The sequence below is a fragment of the Suricata suricatta genome, chromosome 10 (assembly GCF_006229205.1).
Source record: "Suricata suricatta isolate VVHF042 chromosome 10, meerkat_22Aug2017_6uvM2_HiC, whole genome shotgun sequence".
In the NCBI taxonomy this organism is placed as follows: domain Eukaryota; kingdom Metazoa; phylum Chordata; class Mammalia; order Carnivora; family Herpestidae; genus Suricata; species Suricata suricatta.
In genome coordinates this window covers 52595637-52614103 of record NC_043709.1, presented here as the reverse complement: position 1 = coordinate 52614103, position 18467 = coordinate 52595637, and the positions used below count along the sequence as shown (strand labels likewise).

General features: G+C 35.6%; 1 pseudogene; it reads left to right on the top strand.

Annotated features, from left to right (window-relative positions):
- The first annotated feature begins 16810 nt into the window (after positions 1 to 16810).
- On the top strand, positions 16811 to 17255 carry LOC115305141 (annotated as a pseudogene).
- The last annotated feature ends 1212 nt before the right edge of the window (positions 17256 to 18467 follow it).

Genomic DNA, 18467 nt, shown 5'->3' with positions numbered 1-18467 from the left:
CAAGAAATAGACTCTATAGATAACAAACTGAAGTTTACTAGAGAGGAGGTGGGTAGGGGAATGGGTGAAATAGGTGATGGGGATTAAGTGGTGCACCTGCTGTGATGAGCACAGGGCGCTGCATGGAAGGGTTGAATCACTCTATTGCACACATGAAATTAACATTACACTGTATGTTAACTAACTGGAATTTAAATAAAAACTTAAAAAAATCAAAATCACTCTTAAGAATGGAGTATGGTTTTAGAAAAAGAAAATTGGTGACAGAAGCTCTCCTGTAATTTATAAGGTGATTAGTGTACTTTTAATCATTAAAGATTCAGGAATGTCACTCAGACTTGGATGGGGGTGGCATAGATTTTTAGTGTCCTACTATATCAAGGAACTACAGGCCGTATTTAATTCTGTCATAGTCAGAAATTTTAAGTTTTAGGAGAATATTTCATTGTAATCTGCACATGATAAATGACCAGAAAACATTAGAAATGAAGCAAGGTACTGTCTTTCAAATTTTGATCTGAAAAAAAAAATGAATCTGCATTCACTAGAATGGGCAGTTTAGGAGAAGCAAAAGTATTTCATGTGTTGTACTTACTTATAAATTAGCTACATATAGATAATGTCCTTTATTTATAAATATATAATTATAAAATTGTAATAAAAATAATTTACAAAAATGTCCTAAAGCACAAGGGAATTAAAGCATTAGTCTAAAAACTCAGAGGGATAAAGGAAAACTGTACATTATTTAAAGGCAGGAAACAAAATAGCACCTTACAAATTATGTGTTTGCCTGAAAAGTGATAAAGAGATAACAGATAGAATGCAAAAGATAGTTACAAAAACAGTATCAGTAGGAATTAGGAAAAATATAAGCTAAAATGAAGACAGAACATATTGCTTTTTTAAAGAATGCAAAAATTTTATGAAACAAATGAAGATAATAGGTATTAGGTAAATAAAGAGAAGATATGCTGCCAAACACTAAACCATAGGTGTTAATAAATACTTGGACAAAAGTCAGAATACATACAGAGAAGAAAAAAGATTATAAATATAAAGGATAAAAAGAAAGAACCAATCTATAAATTAGAGTTGTACCTAGGTTAGTCAGATAAAGTACTTCCTCTTTCCCCTTCCTCCTCTATCACTCCCTCCCTTCTTTTCTTCCTTCCTTCATTCCTCCCTTTCTTCCTTCCTTTCTTCCTTCCTATTTGGCTAAATCTGGTAACCCTAGTGTACCAAAAAATAAAACCAAAATGGAAGAAGCAATAAGTAAGATATAATAGAAAAATGAATTTCTAATATGTGAAATTGACTACATAGAATGGAAAGAAATAATATTACAAGAAAATATGATTATAGGGAAAAAAAAGACATGTCCTGGAAGTTAAAAGAAAACAAAATAAAACAGTAAGAACAAGAAGGAAGACAAGAAGGAGAGTGAAGAGGTGGAGAAGGAAAGATAAAGAAATCCACAAGAGTGTTCTTTGGTTGGGCAACTTGATATAATTGACAGTCTGAAAGTTTTTATAAAGAGGACTGAGTATAACTCTGCCTTTTAATAATGAAATCCTCAGCTTCTTTCACTATTACACTATCAGAATACCAATAGCTGTGAACCAATATTATATGTTCCTGGCAGGAAATGGGACAATAGTTTTTGGGGAACATCAAATAACCTAAGGAAAAAATGTGCACATACTGACATTTTTGAGATCCTCAGTAAAAAGAGCTTTTTGCCTTAACTAGTTAGAGTTAACCTCTAAATCTCCATAGCCAATTAGAGGGCATGATGATAAAGAAAATACTATATCCAGTATTTTTTAAAAAAGAAATATTAAGGTTTATATTTAGCTTAACAAGAAATATTTTTTATGAATCCTAGAAAGATCCTATCTATAAATTAGACTTGTATCTTGGTTTGAAGAAAACTTTACAAGCATCATGAAAGATACAATGGTAGAGTTAGGCCAGTAGGAAGACATACCCTGTTTCTCAGACAGAATGACTGAATATTATAAATAATTTTTTAAATATCCAGGGAAATATTCAAAAAAGAGAGATTCGTTTTATCAGACATTAAATCATATTAGAAAGCTTCTATAATTAAGACAGTTTGGCATTGGCATGTAAATACAGGAATAGAAGTGAAAGGCCCAAATAGACCCAAGTAAAGGAAATGTATTATGTTAAAGGTGACTCAAATCCCTGGGCAAACATGGATGGAAGCTATACTAAGACGTGCTGGGCCCACTGGAGGGGCATGTAAAAAAGGTAAAATCAAATCTACACCTTACTGCATACAGATGAATACGCCTCAAGGGAATCAGGAATCTAAAGTCATACTGAAGAATGATGATGTTAGAAGACACTGTGGGTGGAGTTCTGCTTAATCTCAGTTTAGATTAAGGCTTTATAACAATAACTCAAAATCCAGAGAAAAAATAAGAAAAGGATAATAAATTAAATTACATGCTTTTCCCCCACAAATGAATGACAGAGGAGCAACATGAGCAAAGTCACCAGACAATTGACAAATGGACAGAAAACGTTTAGAACATATAAATGAAGAACTAATATTACTAATGTAAAAAGAACTAGTAAAAAATTAGGGGGGGGGAGAGGTCAAAAACATGAAGAAAAATATATTTACAGATAATTCACAAATTATAGATAAAATGGCTCTTTAAGTATTTACTTATAATTTGAATTAAAACTGAACTCAGTCTTATTCTCATCTCAAAAATTGGCAAAAACAATAAAAATCTGACTGTACAATCTGGTGTCTAGGATTTTAGGGGGGAAACACACATTCCTATATATTACCAGTGGGGATGCAAACTGGTACAAACCTTTTGGAGCACAATTTAGCAGAATTGATCAAAATTACATATCCACATACCTAATCCATGTTTAGTAATTTATCTCGAAATGCATATGCACACGTGCATTCATTATAGCACTGTATGCAACTATAACATACTGGACACAGCCATAACAATGTCCACGCAGAGGGGAGTGGATGAATAAAAATATAGGAAATACACATCAGCATGGAGCTATATGAACTGATAGGCAGTGATTTTAGGTTCTATTATTACATGAAGAAAATGAAGGGCAAACAAGTTTAATATAATAAATAAGGGGAAATAATAAAATGTACCTTCATCTGCTCATGTGTGCAGATAGAAACACAAGGGGAATAAAGTAGAAACTGAGGAAATAAAGTGCATATGGCTAGCGTTCATAAGGGTCCACAGGGTGTAGATAGAAACTGGGTGGAAAAAATGGAAAATAAAACAGATTAGATTGAACCATATGAGGGATAGTGACATGACTCTGAGTAAGTCTCTTTATATATTTCTGACTCTTACAGTATGTTAATGTTTTACACATCCAGATAAATAAAATCAATAGGGATGGGGCTCAGAACCTGAAATGGAATAAAAACAGAAACAAATGAACCTGGCTGTACTGTAAATGAATAATATAACTCCTTGAAGGGGCAGGAGGAGAATCAATGTAAATAACCTTGAAAACAATATTTTGTCTGTATCTCTAAGGCTAATCATAAAAAGAACTATACACAAATATTGTACACTGGTTGGTAGGTTTGTTTATTGCTGAGATATGGATTAATAGTTCTGAAGTTATTTTATGCATATCCTAGGTTTGAGCAAATAAGAAAAATGTAGTGCATAATGGGAGTCATGTTCCTCATTACTGCAGAAAAGAATTATAAATAAGAAAACAGGGAAGGCTAAAATGTGCCCTGTGTTAGTGTTAGATATGCATTGGAAATATCAGTACAACATCATAGTTTTATATACACCCACTCACATGCAGATACACACACACACACACACACACACACACACATATACATCCATACATCCCTCTCCACATACTAATTTTATGCTCCATTTTCCGTTTTCATGGGGAAAAAAACTTATGGGGAGAAAGTGTTCCTCAAACTGAGTAAGTAAAACAAAAAAGATATAATATCTGGTATATAGTAAACCAACATAAATATAAGTCTAAGAAAATCAGCAGGAAAAGAGTAAAGTGAAACACAAGAATGAGAATTGCTCATGAGGCTTACTGATGAACCAGTCCAGATGGGAAAAGAAGATGCAGGACTTTGTCTCTAAGAAGGAAGAGGGACGTGTTGGATTGTCTGATATATTTTGCCCATACAAGAGGAGTTTTACATCTCTGGCAGAGATGTGAGCAAACTATTACTCAATATAGAACAAAACATATGAAAAAAGAGGCAATTATTAATTTCCACAAAATTTATTTTTTATTTTATTTTTTAAAATTCCAATAAAATTTAAAAGATACAGTGGAAAGGACAATAAATCATAACTTTTGACATTTCTCGATAGTAATGGGGTGCAGATGCCTGGGTGGCTCAGTTGGTTAAGCAACCAACTTCAGCTCAGGTCATGTTCTCACGGTTCGTGGGTTCAAGGCCTGCGTCAGACTCTGTGCTGACAGCTCAAAGCCGAGAGCCTGCTTCAGATTCTGTGTCTCACTAGCTCTCTGCCCCTCCCCCACTAGTGCTCTGTCTCTCTCAGTCTCTCAAAAAATAAATAAACATTTTAAAAAATAGTAATTTTAGATGCAAATTTTAAAGAATAAAAGGAATAGAACTTTGAACCTACAGCCTTAGGTCCAGTCAAATAAGAATTTGAAAGGCAGGACATAATGCAATTATTACCAAACATTCATAGTGTCAGAGGACTTGTATTACAAGCTAATCACAATGAAGTAATTTTTGGATGAAGTTCACAGGCAAGGGAAACAAATCCAGAAGATGTGGGGAAAGATAAGGTAAATAATAAGTCGTGCTTTTATGTTAAGGACAAGTACTATAAAAATCAATAGTATATAATTTTAAGCCAGCAGATTAAAATTTTATCTATTCAATGGAAAACAGAAACAATAACAAAACAGTACAGTAAGTAGAAAATATGCAAAAATAGATAAATAAGTGCTGCTATAAGAGTGATTATTGGCTGCCTATTTATTGATTAAATTCACCCATTGAGATCTAAAGGCTCCAAGACAGAATAAAAAATAATATTGAACTAGATGCTGCTTTTAAGACACATAAAAGAAACAATAATACAACTGGAAATAAAAAGAAGGAAGAGGGGAAAAGGGCAAAAATGAACCAAATGACACCAGAATAGAAATGTTAAAAATCTTTTTTTTAAAAAAAAGGCAAATAAAGTCATAAAAGACAAGACTTATCATAAGCTTATAAAAGGAACAATGGACAGAAAGACATACCTGCCATAGCCACACGCCTATAAAAACATCAGCCTCAGTGATACCAAGCAAAAACGTAGGGTGGAGAGATTTTTTTTTTTTAATTTCAACTTTACTGAAGTATAACTGACAGGGTAGAGAGATTTTTATTAAATCTAGGTCAGACTTTGGAAAACTAGGTACTGTGAGCCAAAAGCTGCTGCCACCTATTTTTGTGAATAAAACTTTATTAGAACACAGCTACCCTCATACATTTACATGTTGTATGTGGATACTTTGGCATTACAATGTCAGAATTGAGAAGATATGAAAATTATTGAGCCCCAAGGAGCCAAAAACATTTACTGTCGGGGTCTTTGCAGGAAAAGTTGCTAACCTCTGATATAAACAGTACAGATATTAAGTTCAAGCTCTGACATATTATCGAATTCCATACCCAACAGTCAGAGAATGCAAATTATTTTCAAGCATACATAGAACATTTAAAAAAAGAGTTCACATTCTATCCCACAAAAAGGAAAGCTTCAAAAACAACAATAAAAAAGCAAGATTATGATATTACAAAACTAAATTACATATTCATTTTTTGTGTGTAAAAACCAAGTAAGATACTAAATAACCTCTGAGTTTCAAAACAGGAATAAATAATCAAATAGAAACTACTAAAAGTTGGAGTTCAGGGGCACCTGGGTGGCTCAGTCGGTTAAGCGCCGGCTTCGGCTCAGGTCATGGTCTCATGGTTCATGGGTTCGAGCCCCGCATCGGGCTCTGTGCTGACAGCTAGCTCAGCGCCTGGAGCTGTTTCCGATTCTGTGTCTCCCTCTCTCTCTCTCTCTCTCTGCCTCTCAAAAATAATAAATAAAAATTTTAAAAAATAGTTGGAGTTCCATCCTATGGAAATTAATGAAAACAAGCCAAGTGAGCACAAGAAAAGGTAACTTATTCAGAGATTGCCGTCTCCAGGGACTGAGCCATCATAACTATTTTGTCTAAAAATTCAGATTATTCATAGTACTTTTTATGTATTTAAACGTTTTTATTCATCTGAAATGTTGCTTCATTTTTCAATATTATTGTTGCTAAACTATCCTGTTAACCACTGTTCTCAGAGCTTCCTCTGTATCATTAACCTCTCAAAAAAACGGCTTTTTTAAAAAATTACTGATGCCATCTAATCTATTTTCTGTCACTAATTTTTGTCAAGTTCTTATTTCTACTATTTTGCTTCCTTTGGGCTACTCTGCTGTTTTGTTTAGTTTTGTTTTTTTTCCCTTCAAAATCCTTAAGTTACATGTTTGGCTTAATTTTCAATTTTTTCTTTCTTTTAAAATTACATATTATTACTTAAATCTTCTTCAAGATTTCAGGGGTTTTTTTAAATTTTTTAATATCTTTATTTTATTTCGAGAGACAGAGCAGAGAGCGAGCAGGGGAGGGGCAGAGACAGAGGGAGATACAGAATCTGAGCAGGCTCCAGGCTCTGAGCTGTCAGCACAGAGCCCGACACGGGGCTCGAACCCACAGACTGTGAGATCATGACCTGAGCCGAAGTCGGATGCTTAATCATCTGAGCCACCCAGGTGCCCCCAAGATTTCATGTTTTACAAAGTAAGATGTTAATGAGGAAAATAAAGTACTCTTTTCATTTTTGTGCTTAACCAGATGTAGTATTTTGGCACTTTTAAGGATTTGTTTTTTAATTCATTCATTGTTTCCTGTATTTTCCCTAACACAGGGATGTTTCCATACCATGGTAATTCCAGTTTTTCTTTAAATTTATGCTACCAGGAGGTGGTATAAAATGGATACTCCATACCCTCACTCAGAGATGTTAATTTTTCGTTACAGTGATATTTTCAACCTTTCTAAGAATGTTCAAGATAGGACTCTTAAAATTAAAGGATAAAGAAAGTAAAAAAGATGAAGACCCATCCAAAAAGAGAAGGAACTGCTGTTTCAATCAGCTTTGTTGTGTCTCACCTTTAAGTATCAATCAACAGGTAAGATCATCTAGGAAATACACAGAATAATAGGAAAGTAGTGTCTCAAAATGAAGTCTTTGCAGACAGGCCTACAAAAAAGCCGCTTCGAGTTAGAGCCGGAAGATAGAGGGCTGCGTCCCTCAGACAGCCTGGACTAAAACAGTGGCTTCGTCTCTTAGTTACGGTGTAACCTTGGGTAAGTCACCAAGGTTCTCAGTTTTATAAAGATTATTCTAACACTGCCTACCCAGTTGGTGTATTAAGGATTAATTAAATTAATCTGCATAAAACATTTATTTGAGTACTTGGCAGAGGGTGCCAATTATTATTATTTTTAATCTCCTCCATCAGTACAAATAACTCTATCTATAGCACTAAATTCAGAATAATTTCCCTTCTTGAGAATTTCCTGACTGGCCTTATCTATCCTGCAAACCACTCCAACTGCTCTCCTGCCTGTTGCTAATTAGTCTAGAGTTGCACTGCTCATTTTGGTAACCACTAGTCACATATGGCTATGTCAATGTGACTTAATAAAGTTACATAAAATTTAAAACTTTGCTCTTCAGTTATACTTGCCATATTTCACATGCTCAAGGTCATACGTGGTTAATAATCTCCACGTTGGATTATCACATGGGCAGTTTGCATGGCAGCACTGATACAGAGAGATGCAATGTTTTGCCGAATGTATCATAAAAGGAGACAATGGGAGTTTGAAATTTGAATGAAGAAACATGGAACCCGGTAGCAATTAGGAACAAGTCCATCGTTATCAACACCCTAAAAAGAATGCCACAACCTCCTAATGCTGGGTGTGAAGAGATGGCCTCATTATCTGGTTTCCAAAGCATGGGTTTCCATCAATTCTCCAGATTCTTCAAGGTACCCTACCTAGTAATAAGGCAAGCTCTATTTAAGTTACAAAGGTCTTCATCCAGTGAACAGCTCTACTTTTAACTTTACTAATGACGTTTTCCTACATTTTTATTAAGTTGAATCAGTCTGTATTGTATCACTTCTGAGATTAACAGCCTACTTAGAAAGTCCTATCCATTTCTACAGTTATGAAATTCCTTCTAGTACCTATATAGGCTCATGTTATTTATGTTGGTCTTATTTCTATAGGATTAATTTCCCAAAGTGGCTTTACTGAGAATATTTTATTGTTTTAACAATACAAATAATGGTAAATGATTTAAACCATGCAGAAAGCTATAAAGTGACAATTAAATTCCCTGACATCCTGACCCACAGCTGTGCGGTTTTCTTCCCTAGAGGAAAGCACATTTATTAGCTCTGTGTGATGTACTACCGGAGATAATTTTCTCCTTTTATGGTATTAACTTTAGGTTTATAATAAACTTCTAATTTATTCTGTTTGTTTTAAGGCAGAATTGCATGTTTTGTCAAATAGCCAATTATTCCAACATCATTTATCTGTGGAACAGTCCATAATTTCCCTAAGGATCTTTAAATGCCAGCATTTCATACTCTAACTCCCCACTTGTACCTAACTCATTCTTGAGCCTCTCTCCCACACCACTGACCTACTTTATCTTTCCATTCTCGCTCCACCTGTCAAAAAGATTTAAAATTATGTGTGGAAAGATAGAGTAAGATAGAGTTCTAACACAGAAACTAACTTTGTTTTTTTTAATTTTTTAATGTTTTTTATTTATTTTTGAGAGACAGAGAGAGACAGCGCGAGCAGGGGAGGGTCAGAGAGAGAGAGAGAGAGAGAGAGACAGCGCGAGCAGGGGAGGGTCAGAGAGAGAAGGAGACACAGAATCCGAAGCAGGCTCCGGGCTCTGAGCTGACTGTCAGCACAGAGCCCGACGCAGGGCTCGAACCCACGAACCGTGAGATCATGACCTGAGCCAAAGCCCGATATTTAACCGACTGAGCCACCCAGGCAAAACTAACTTTAAATAACAGTTGGTTTTGTGGCAGGGCAAAGCTCTCTTAGAGTTTTTTTTTTTTCTTTTCAACATCCTTGTTCTAGAGGAACTTTCAAATCAAATGTGCAAGAGCCATTTAACATCTGTTGGTAATTGGTATACAATTGGTTTGATTTCATAAAAGTACTAGAGAAAATGTATTATATAAGAAAAGTAAAGTCTTCAGGAAAAATGGATAATATACACATAAGTTCTTTAAGAATGTAAAGCATTATATAAATTATTATTAGAAAACATTTGAAGTTGAGAGGAAAAAATTAAAGCATAAAAAATAAAGTATGCCTAACTGTCATGGAATACGATTCTTTTTGGCATACTGTTGAGTATGTTTTGTGATTACAAAGTAGCTAAGTTAGATCACAAGACTATATTTAGTTAAACATATAAAGTGAATTCAATAGAATGACTGCATTTTTTTAAAAGACACACAAAAAATACAGTTGTTACATATATAGACAGTGTGGAGGAGGTCAAAGAGGCCAGTTACATAACAGTTCAGCTTGTTTCCTTGACTCAGAGCTCTCCTACATTCCCTTACTTCACCATGAGGGAAATAAGGCTAAGTACTCAGTGCATATTAGGGCCTGGAATTTTATTTCAAACTGGATTTTGGTCATTTAGATTATCATAAAGCTGCCATGTCTTTATAAGTATTATTTTAAATATAAGTGATCCAGCTGTTACCACTAATCTTTTTTGTTTTTTCAAGGTGGTAATCACCTGTATCTTCGTAAACTCTCTTCTCTTACCACCCCCTGGGAACTATTTAAAAATTAGGTTTTTTTCCCCTTAGCTTCACATGTGAAACATTTCTCTATCAATCCTGGCACAATTTACATTAGTTTTGGGAAGCTTGTCAAATTTCAACAATTTTCACATTCTGGAGAAAGAGTAGAACTAAATTTAACAGCAGAATAAGAAAAAGCACTGAAACAGTGCTAATGTGCCTAATGTGTGTAGGCTACCTACAATGGGATAAATAATGTTGACCCTTATGGAATGTGTATTATACAAAGTTTTAGATCAACATTAAATACATGTATGCATATGGTTTTCAAATGGTATTGAATATATGATAAAAGATAGCTATTTATTTATTTGTGGCTTGATGGACAAAGACTGAGTCTGCCTTCACAGTCTGAGGAGCACCAACAACAAAGGCTGACTGCGGGTTCAGACTTCTGCGTTCTCCTCTACCCTTGGCTTTGGCAAAGCCGCTGCAAACTGCATTTGGACAGAGCATAATGCCATAAGCCCTGCACTGGCATAGGCCAGGTAGACCTAGTTTGTGTCTGAGATGAACATTTCTCCAGGGGAAGCTGGACAAACCCTTTGGGCACCCTTCTAAAAGGACCATTTTACCTCCTACTAGATGGGACTGTTGGAACTGATAATAGTGTTTTTCTCATCACCTCTTTAATCAGTCTTTGTTTTTAATTTTTAATTGAGGGCCAAAAATAGATATCCTGAAGTCATACCAATCCTTTGAGTTTCCTGGTGCATATATAATACTGTCTAAACATTTCCTTTAGATATCTCAAAAAATACTCATAATAGATTTGAAACTCAGTGAACTCTCCAAATCAGATACTTTCCAATGAAATCACCAAAATACTTATATGTAGCTCATACTAAAACTCATTCTTGTTTTCCTAAGCTTCACATTCACCAATTCTTGCTATTTTTTGCCTTCTAAAAATCTCTGAATCTATTTCTCCACAGTGCAATCATCAATTCGTTAAACCAAAGAATTGTCATTCTTGGTCCTGCCAAAATAGGTCTTTTATTTAACCTCCATCCCATCTTGTGCCATTCAAACTAGGTATTTACCCTACAGCGAGATTTTCTTTTTTTCAATATGCACCCAGGATGAGTCACATCCTCATCCCCACTTGAAACATGACAGGAGGAGAATCTTTGACTTCTAGAATCTCTTAAATGGCCTAACTGATTAGGTCAGGCCCAATCAGGGTGATCTCCCTTTTGATGAACTCAATATCAACTGATTTTGGAATTTAATTACCTCTGCAATATCTCTTTAGCTTTGCCATCTAATATAACCTCATCATGGGAGTGAACTTCCCTTTCTATTCCTAGGTCCCACCCATACTCACAGGGCGGGGATTATATAGGGCACGCACACCAGAGGGCAGAAATCTCTGGAATCATCTTAGGATTTTGTCAACCATAAGTCTATTAGAAAAGAAGCCAAAAGAGCTGTTTTCACATCTATTATTAGTTTGGAATCTAAGAGATAAAGAGAAACACAGAGCTGTGGAGACAAACATCTCCTACCAAATCTGACAAGGATCTCTGTGAAGCTCTGCATTCATACTGAGGGCTCAGGGTGGCCCAAGACAAGCAATACTGCAAGACAGGGCCACATCGTGGGCATAGCACATGGCCATGGTGCCATCATGAAATTCTCCAGGGATGAATGAAGGCCAAGGGTGAAGAACTGGAGTGAATCCTATTTCACATAATTGTGAAATTTATATGGGGAATCTAAGAATTTTCCAGAAAGATTGTGTTAGGGGTTGAGGGAAAGGTCTTCTGGGTTTTGAAGGTTATAACATAGTGGTTGTGTACTATCAAAATGTAGCTTTTTAATATAGATTTGACTTTTTTGTTACAGATAAACTGGGTGCTTTTAATGACTCAATTATAGTTTATGTTAACATGATTTCTATGGCTTTAGTGATATCTGATCTGATTAGTCACCAAAACAAACATGCAAAAACAAATAATCAGCACTGGGTAATAATGAAACGCTATAGGTTTGCTCTCCTCCATGGTGAAAATACTCTGATAAACCTCCCTTCTTTGAGATACTGCAGCCCATGAAATTTTGTAAGATTATCCATATTTTAAAATAAAGGGGAAAATACTTAATGCCTGGGAACTACAAGAAAAGTGGCCCTCTATTACAAAGACTCACTGTACTGTATTGCCATTTACTATTTCCTGTTAGTAAATGTCCCCTTGGCAGCCACTTTGAGAAAAATTGTATTTTCCCTTTCAGTCCCACAAGGATTTTGTGTTAAACTGTGTTTGTCCCTCTTGTATTTAGGACTAACTTTACTTCTGAGTTGTTATGTAATGTAATGGAGATAATGACTGGTAAGTCACAATAGAAAGTATAACTCGTATCTAGTCACATAAAATAAAATCTTTCTATTCTTCCTTTCACCATTATTCTCCCTTGCAACTGAGAATATACTCCAGGAAACACATTCACTTAAAAGTATCTGAAATGGGAGTTGTCTTATTAGAAGAGTTATGACAACAAACAACGAATAGGGCATTTCTAAAAAATGAACGAAATACCAGAGTTTTGTCCTCAAAAAGCATACATTCCTGCTGTTAATGAAAGAGCTGTAAACTGTGGACATGCTACTGACTATCTGCTTTCTTGTGGTGGGATTCTAAAGCTGAGCAGTCACTAGAGAATCCTTTCCCTTCCACAAACCATCCTAGTCACAGGGATTCTGACAAACTGGAATGGCTTTTGCTGGAGGACAGAGAAGAGGATATACTTTGAAATAAGAGTTTGGATTGTCTAAAATATAGAAGAAGCTTATTCCTAATGCCAAGAATTGCATGGTACACAATTGTCATACTTGGAAGAAACACTAAAGCCCCAGTTAATCCAGAAGGGATCCACTGCATTTATGTATGGTTTTATAGCTTTCTAAGTGCTGTAAATAAGTTACTTAGGCCTCACTACTCTGTATCCAGTCTAATAAGAAAAGGGAATGAGAAAAAGAAAGTAGAGTTCCATTCTACATATATGAAACAGCAAGTTATTTTCACATTTTATATATGTATTATATATGTGGTAAAAGTGATAATTATATTTCTATATATGGCATAGCCTAATACTTACTTCCTATTACAGGAAAGAAAAAAGATATTTAATGAGAGGGAGGGTTAGAGATGTAAAAGACTATAGGAAGGGCATGTACATTGATATTTAGAAAACATTTACATAAATCTTAGATTTGTCACTTTGAAAAAGAATCCTGGGTTTTCCAGCATTAAAATATATCTTTGGCCCTTGGGCTTCTCATAAATCCAATCCTTGTTGATTTACATGTCTACTGTGTCTATATGCAGAGACACACACCTGTATTTTAATAACTTAATGATTGACTCCTACTCCCAACCAACAAGGAATAATAGGAATTTAAGCTCCCTGGCCATAAATAATATGAAACACCATAAGGAGCAATAGGTTTTGACAATGAACAATAGCAGTGCCACACTGTGATCCTCAAGGGAAAGGAAACAATCAAGTAAAGATTACAATTCTGGAAACCTGAAAGAGAGGAATTCACACAGAATCCAATGATTTTACTGAGATGAGCAGACAAAGGTTAGAGTTCAGGAGGGTCAAGGTGGCTGGACTTTGCACAAAAGAACACTGGCCATTCATCTGAAATGCTTGAAAGGACAGTGGCATAATTTTCTGTTTTCAGATTATGGTGGTAGAGGGAGAATTCTTTGTGTAATACTTTTCCATGAGACACAAATGGCACATCATATTCAAGTATGTGACATAGTCTTAGGGGCATGTCCACATTTTGCTCAAACAAGGAGACACTCTGGTGGAAAATGAGCAAAAAGAACTACCCTTTTGCTCTTACTTTCAAAATTAGTTTTACAAGCATGAAAATAAAGATTTATAGTGGTCAAAAATTGGTATTCTATGAATAAAAATAAAATTGGCTAATCTCACTAATATTGTATTAAATTTCACTTTAATATATTTTAATGGTTTTTTTAATATTTATTTTGAGAGAGAGAAAGAGTACAAGTGGGAGAGGGACAGAGAGAGAATCCCAAGAAGGCTTTGCACTGTCAGCAGAGCCCAATGCCAGGCTTGATCCCACAAACCCATGAGATCACGACCTATGCTGAAACCAAGAGAGAGTCACTTAATTTACTGTGCCACCCAGGTGACCCTATTTTAATACTTCTAAGACTCACACATAATACTAATAAAGTGACCAGGTATTGAAAATTGAAAGATAAACATTTTTAAAAATGCACTACTGTCCAAAATTACAATATATAGATTTCATTGGTTTTGAAGCCATAAAAGATAGTATCATTGCTGCTTTCACTTGTGTCATGCATTTGGTAGCTCTGATTTAGCCAATGTCACTATTATTTATTCACTTAAAGGAATTATTTTAACATCATTCTTACCAATATGTAAGGTAGATGCTATTTCTCATTTATTTTTTAATTTTTTAATGTTTATTTAATGTTGAAAGAGAGAGAGCATGAGCAGGGGAGGGGAAGAGAAAAAAGGGGACAGAGGTTCCCAAATGGGCTGTGTGCTGACAGCAGCAAGCCCAATGTGGGGCTCAAACTCATAAACCGTGAGATCATGACCTGAGCTGAGGTTGGACACTCAACTGGCTAAGCCACTCAGGCACCCTGATGCTGTTTCTCATTTTTTAAAAATATTGAGGGCCAGCTGGGTGGCTCAGTTGCTTAAGTGTCTGACTCAGGTCATGATCTCATGATTTTGTGGGTTCAAGCCCCATTTTGGGCTCTGCACTGGCAGTGCTGAGCCTGCTTGGGATTCTCCCTCTCTCCCTCTCTCCCTTCCCCTCCCCTGTTGGTGCTGTCTCTGTCTCTCTCAAAATAAATAAATAAACTAAAAAAAGCATAAACTTACAAGGACATAACTAATGAGAGAAAAAACCAAGAATTTGTTTCTAAATATTGAACATTTACTCTGCTATGCACTATTTACAGGGAAAAACACAAACAAAAGGCCTTATCCTCTTAAATCTTATTTTTTGGGGAAAGAGACAGAAGAAAATGAAATAAATAAAATAGGTAATCTATTGGACTTAAATGCCAAGGGGAAAATAACAAAAGCTGAGAAGATGAATATGCATTATTAGGTTGAATGGAAGGCAGGATGCAATTTTAAATAGGGTGGTCACTTGAGAAAAGTACCTTCAGATGGGAGTGTACCTGGATGGTGTTTAAAACAGCGGAGTGACTCATGAGTTTGGAGTAGATGAGCGAGAGAAAGAGAAAGAAGTAGAAGAGGAGTTAAAAAAAAGTAATGAGGGCCAAGATCATGGAGAGCCTTATAGGTCAAAGAAAAAGGCTTTGGTTCTTGCTCTTCCATGAATTTTAAAGACACAGAAGATTTTGAGCAAAGAAGAAACATAACCAAATGCATTTTTAAAGGTCACTCTGGCTGCTGGATTGAGTGTAAAGAGGAAGAAGGCAAAGATATAGATAGGGAGAACTGTTAGGAGGTTATTGCCATAGTCTAGGTAGGAGTGATGGAAGCTCGATCAAAGGGCGCAGTAGTGGTTGGATTCTTGGATATATTTTTAAGTTAGAGCCAAGAGCATTACCTGATATATTAGAAATGAAACTGAACCCAATCTGTCTCAAGTTTTGAACTTGAACATTTAGAAGGATAGAGTTGCCAACAAATAAGATGAGGAGAATTTCAGGAGAGCAGGTTCAGTGTGGTTTATCAGAAAACTCAATTTGGATTTATTAGGTTTGAGATGCCAGTTAGGCATTCCAGGAGAGATTTAATGAAATTATATGTTTATAATAATTTTCTCTCTGTCTTATTTATAGTTTACCCACTGATAGAACTTAGGAGGAAAGGGGTCATCCTAGAAATACAACTGGAAAGCCCATCAATATTGTATTGTCATTGTCTCTATTGAAGATACATCAATATGAAGAGGGGTAGTGAGAAGGTAGGCTGTACATTATGCCAAAGTTCTGATAACAATTGTTGACTTACCCTTTCTTTCCCACTCAAGATAGTGTATTTTTTTTAACCTGGGAGAGAAAGAAAGAGATGGGGGAGGGGCAGAGGAAGAGAGAGAGAGAAAGAGCAGGCATGAATGTGGGAGGGTCAGAGGGCAAAGGAGAGAGAGAATATTAAGCGGGCTCCATACTCAGTGTGGAGTCCAATGTGGAGCTCAGTTCCACAACCTGGCACCACAACTCGAGCCAAAATCAAGAGTCAGACACTCAACTGACTAAGCCACCCAGATGCCCCTCGAGAGAGTGCATGAATAGGTAAAGTTAGGTGACTGTGAAAATAGTTTGAAATAGTCAAGACTTACATCAACACTAAATTTCAGTACTTCACCTGTTATTAGAAAAATATTAAACATGATACTTATAACAATAACCACAAGTTAAGAACTGAAAAGCTAAAGTGAAATCCAATCAGTGATATTTTAGAATTACAAAGACTTTCAGAAATTTTAGTAAAAAAAGAACACTTCAGTTTTAATATCATACACCCTTTACTTCCTAAGACCTATTTGTAAATGCATGGAAAGAGAGGTCAGAATCCTAGCTGTATAGTAGATACCTATTCTCAAAGTCATTCTTCAGTTAATGTTTTGTGAAAGAAGCTGTGTGACCCTCTCATTCCACAGTTTAAATTCTCTTCCAAGAGCCATATATATTCGTTATATAAATGGAATTCTTCACCATGACTTAGTACATCATTTTAAAAGATGTCCAACACTCCTCCTCAGCACTGCTTGAGGAGGTAGCAGCCATCTCCCCCTTGGCATCATGGCCACCCTCAGACCCCTCACGAAGCCCAAGATCATCAAAAAGAGGACCAATAAGTTTATCTGGCACCAGTAAAACCTGTATGTCAAAATTAAATGCAATTGGTAGAAACACAGAGGGATTGACAGTACGGTGTGCAGAAGATTCAAGGGCCAGATCTTGATGCCCAACACTGGTTACAAGAGCATCAGAAAAACAAAGCATATGCTGCTCAGTGGCTTCTGTAAGTTCCAAGTCCACAAAGTCAAGGAGCTTGAAGTGCGTGCTCCTGTTGTGCAACAAGTCTTACTATCCAGAGATTGCTCATAATGTCTCCTCCAAGAACCACAAAGCCATTATGGAAAGAGAAGCCCAGCTGGCCAGCAGAGTCACCAATCCCAGTGCCAGGCTTACAGTGAAGATAATGAATAAACAGACAGAGGTGTGCACACTGTGTTTGTCTTAATAAAACCATAAAACTTTCAAACAAATATGTCCAATCATAGCTCAGGTTTAGACTGAGAGATTGAATAAATAGTATGCACAGAAGACACAGTACATGTGTGTTTCTCTTGTACATGCACACACACACACAAACACACAGAGATGCATACTCATAGGGTCATGGTTTTAAAATAATGATGGTTTTAATATTTGATCCTGCCTCTCACTGAAGCTCAGTTGACTGAAAGGAATAATACAAAGCCATTCTAACTGATGCCAATGGTCTGTACTAATTTACAGAGGTTACCAATTGGTGCTCTAGAAGATTTCTGCATTCCAAATGTAACTATTAATTATAATGTTACTGGAATATTTGTAATCACTTCAAAATTAACCTTTATATCCTCAGGAGGTTTGTATTTATAAGAGTCACTTGATATCTCATAGAGAAACTAATTAGTCAACAAATGGTAAGTACAGAAGGAACACAAATTAGTTCTTTGTTTACTGCTACTTGGTTAAACCATGTAATTTGTATTGTAATTAAAACTTTTTATATTGCAAACAGAAAAACTATTTAATTAAGGGATAGATGATAACAATTTCAAGTGTTGCAAGAAATACATTGATACATTCACTAGGGTTTACTGTTTAGACACTCATAAGGCAAGAAAAAAAGGTGGAAAAAATAACTACAATCTAATTATTATCCAAAGACCTTCCTCTCTTCCATTACCATTGTTGGAATTATGAAGATCCTATTGTCATAAAAGCCAGCAAATACTTTGGAATAGAAAGAACAAAGAATATCTAGGCGTGGGGGATAGTTTTTATTTTTCCTTAATGTAGTAAGACATTTTTGGTTCCCATAATTTCTCATAAAAAGTGGTGTTTTCAAATATCTGAAGAAAAGATTTACAGGGAAATCCTGACTCTATTAGTTAATCATAGAAAGTTACAAATACCACTAGTTGATGTTGTTCATCCTCTCATTTAATAAGGATTTGAAAAGAGGCAGAAGTTTGGGGAAGGCTCAATTTTTGGTCATCTTTATTCTACATGACAAGGCCTTGATGTTCCTGCTTATTTCAGTTTATAAACAAAATGCCTTTTCCCTGTGTTACTTATAGTGCTAAAGAATCAAAACATAAAAACTGAGGTCTTTTATGTTTGATTTCATTCAGTACAGTGATGACAGATTTAAATTGCATCTTTATGCCCAAATTTTGTCTCT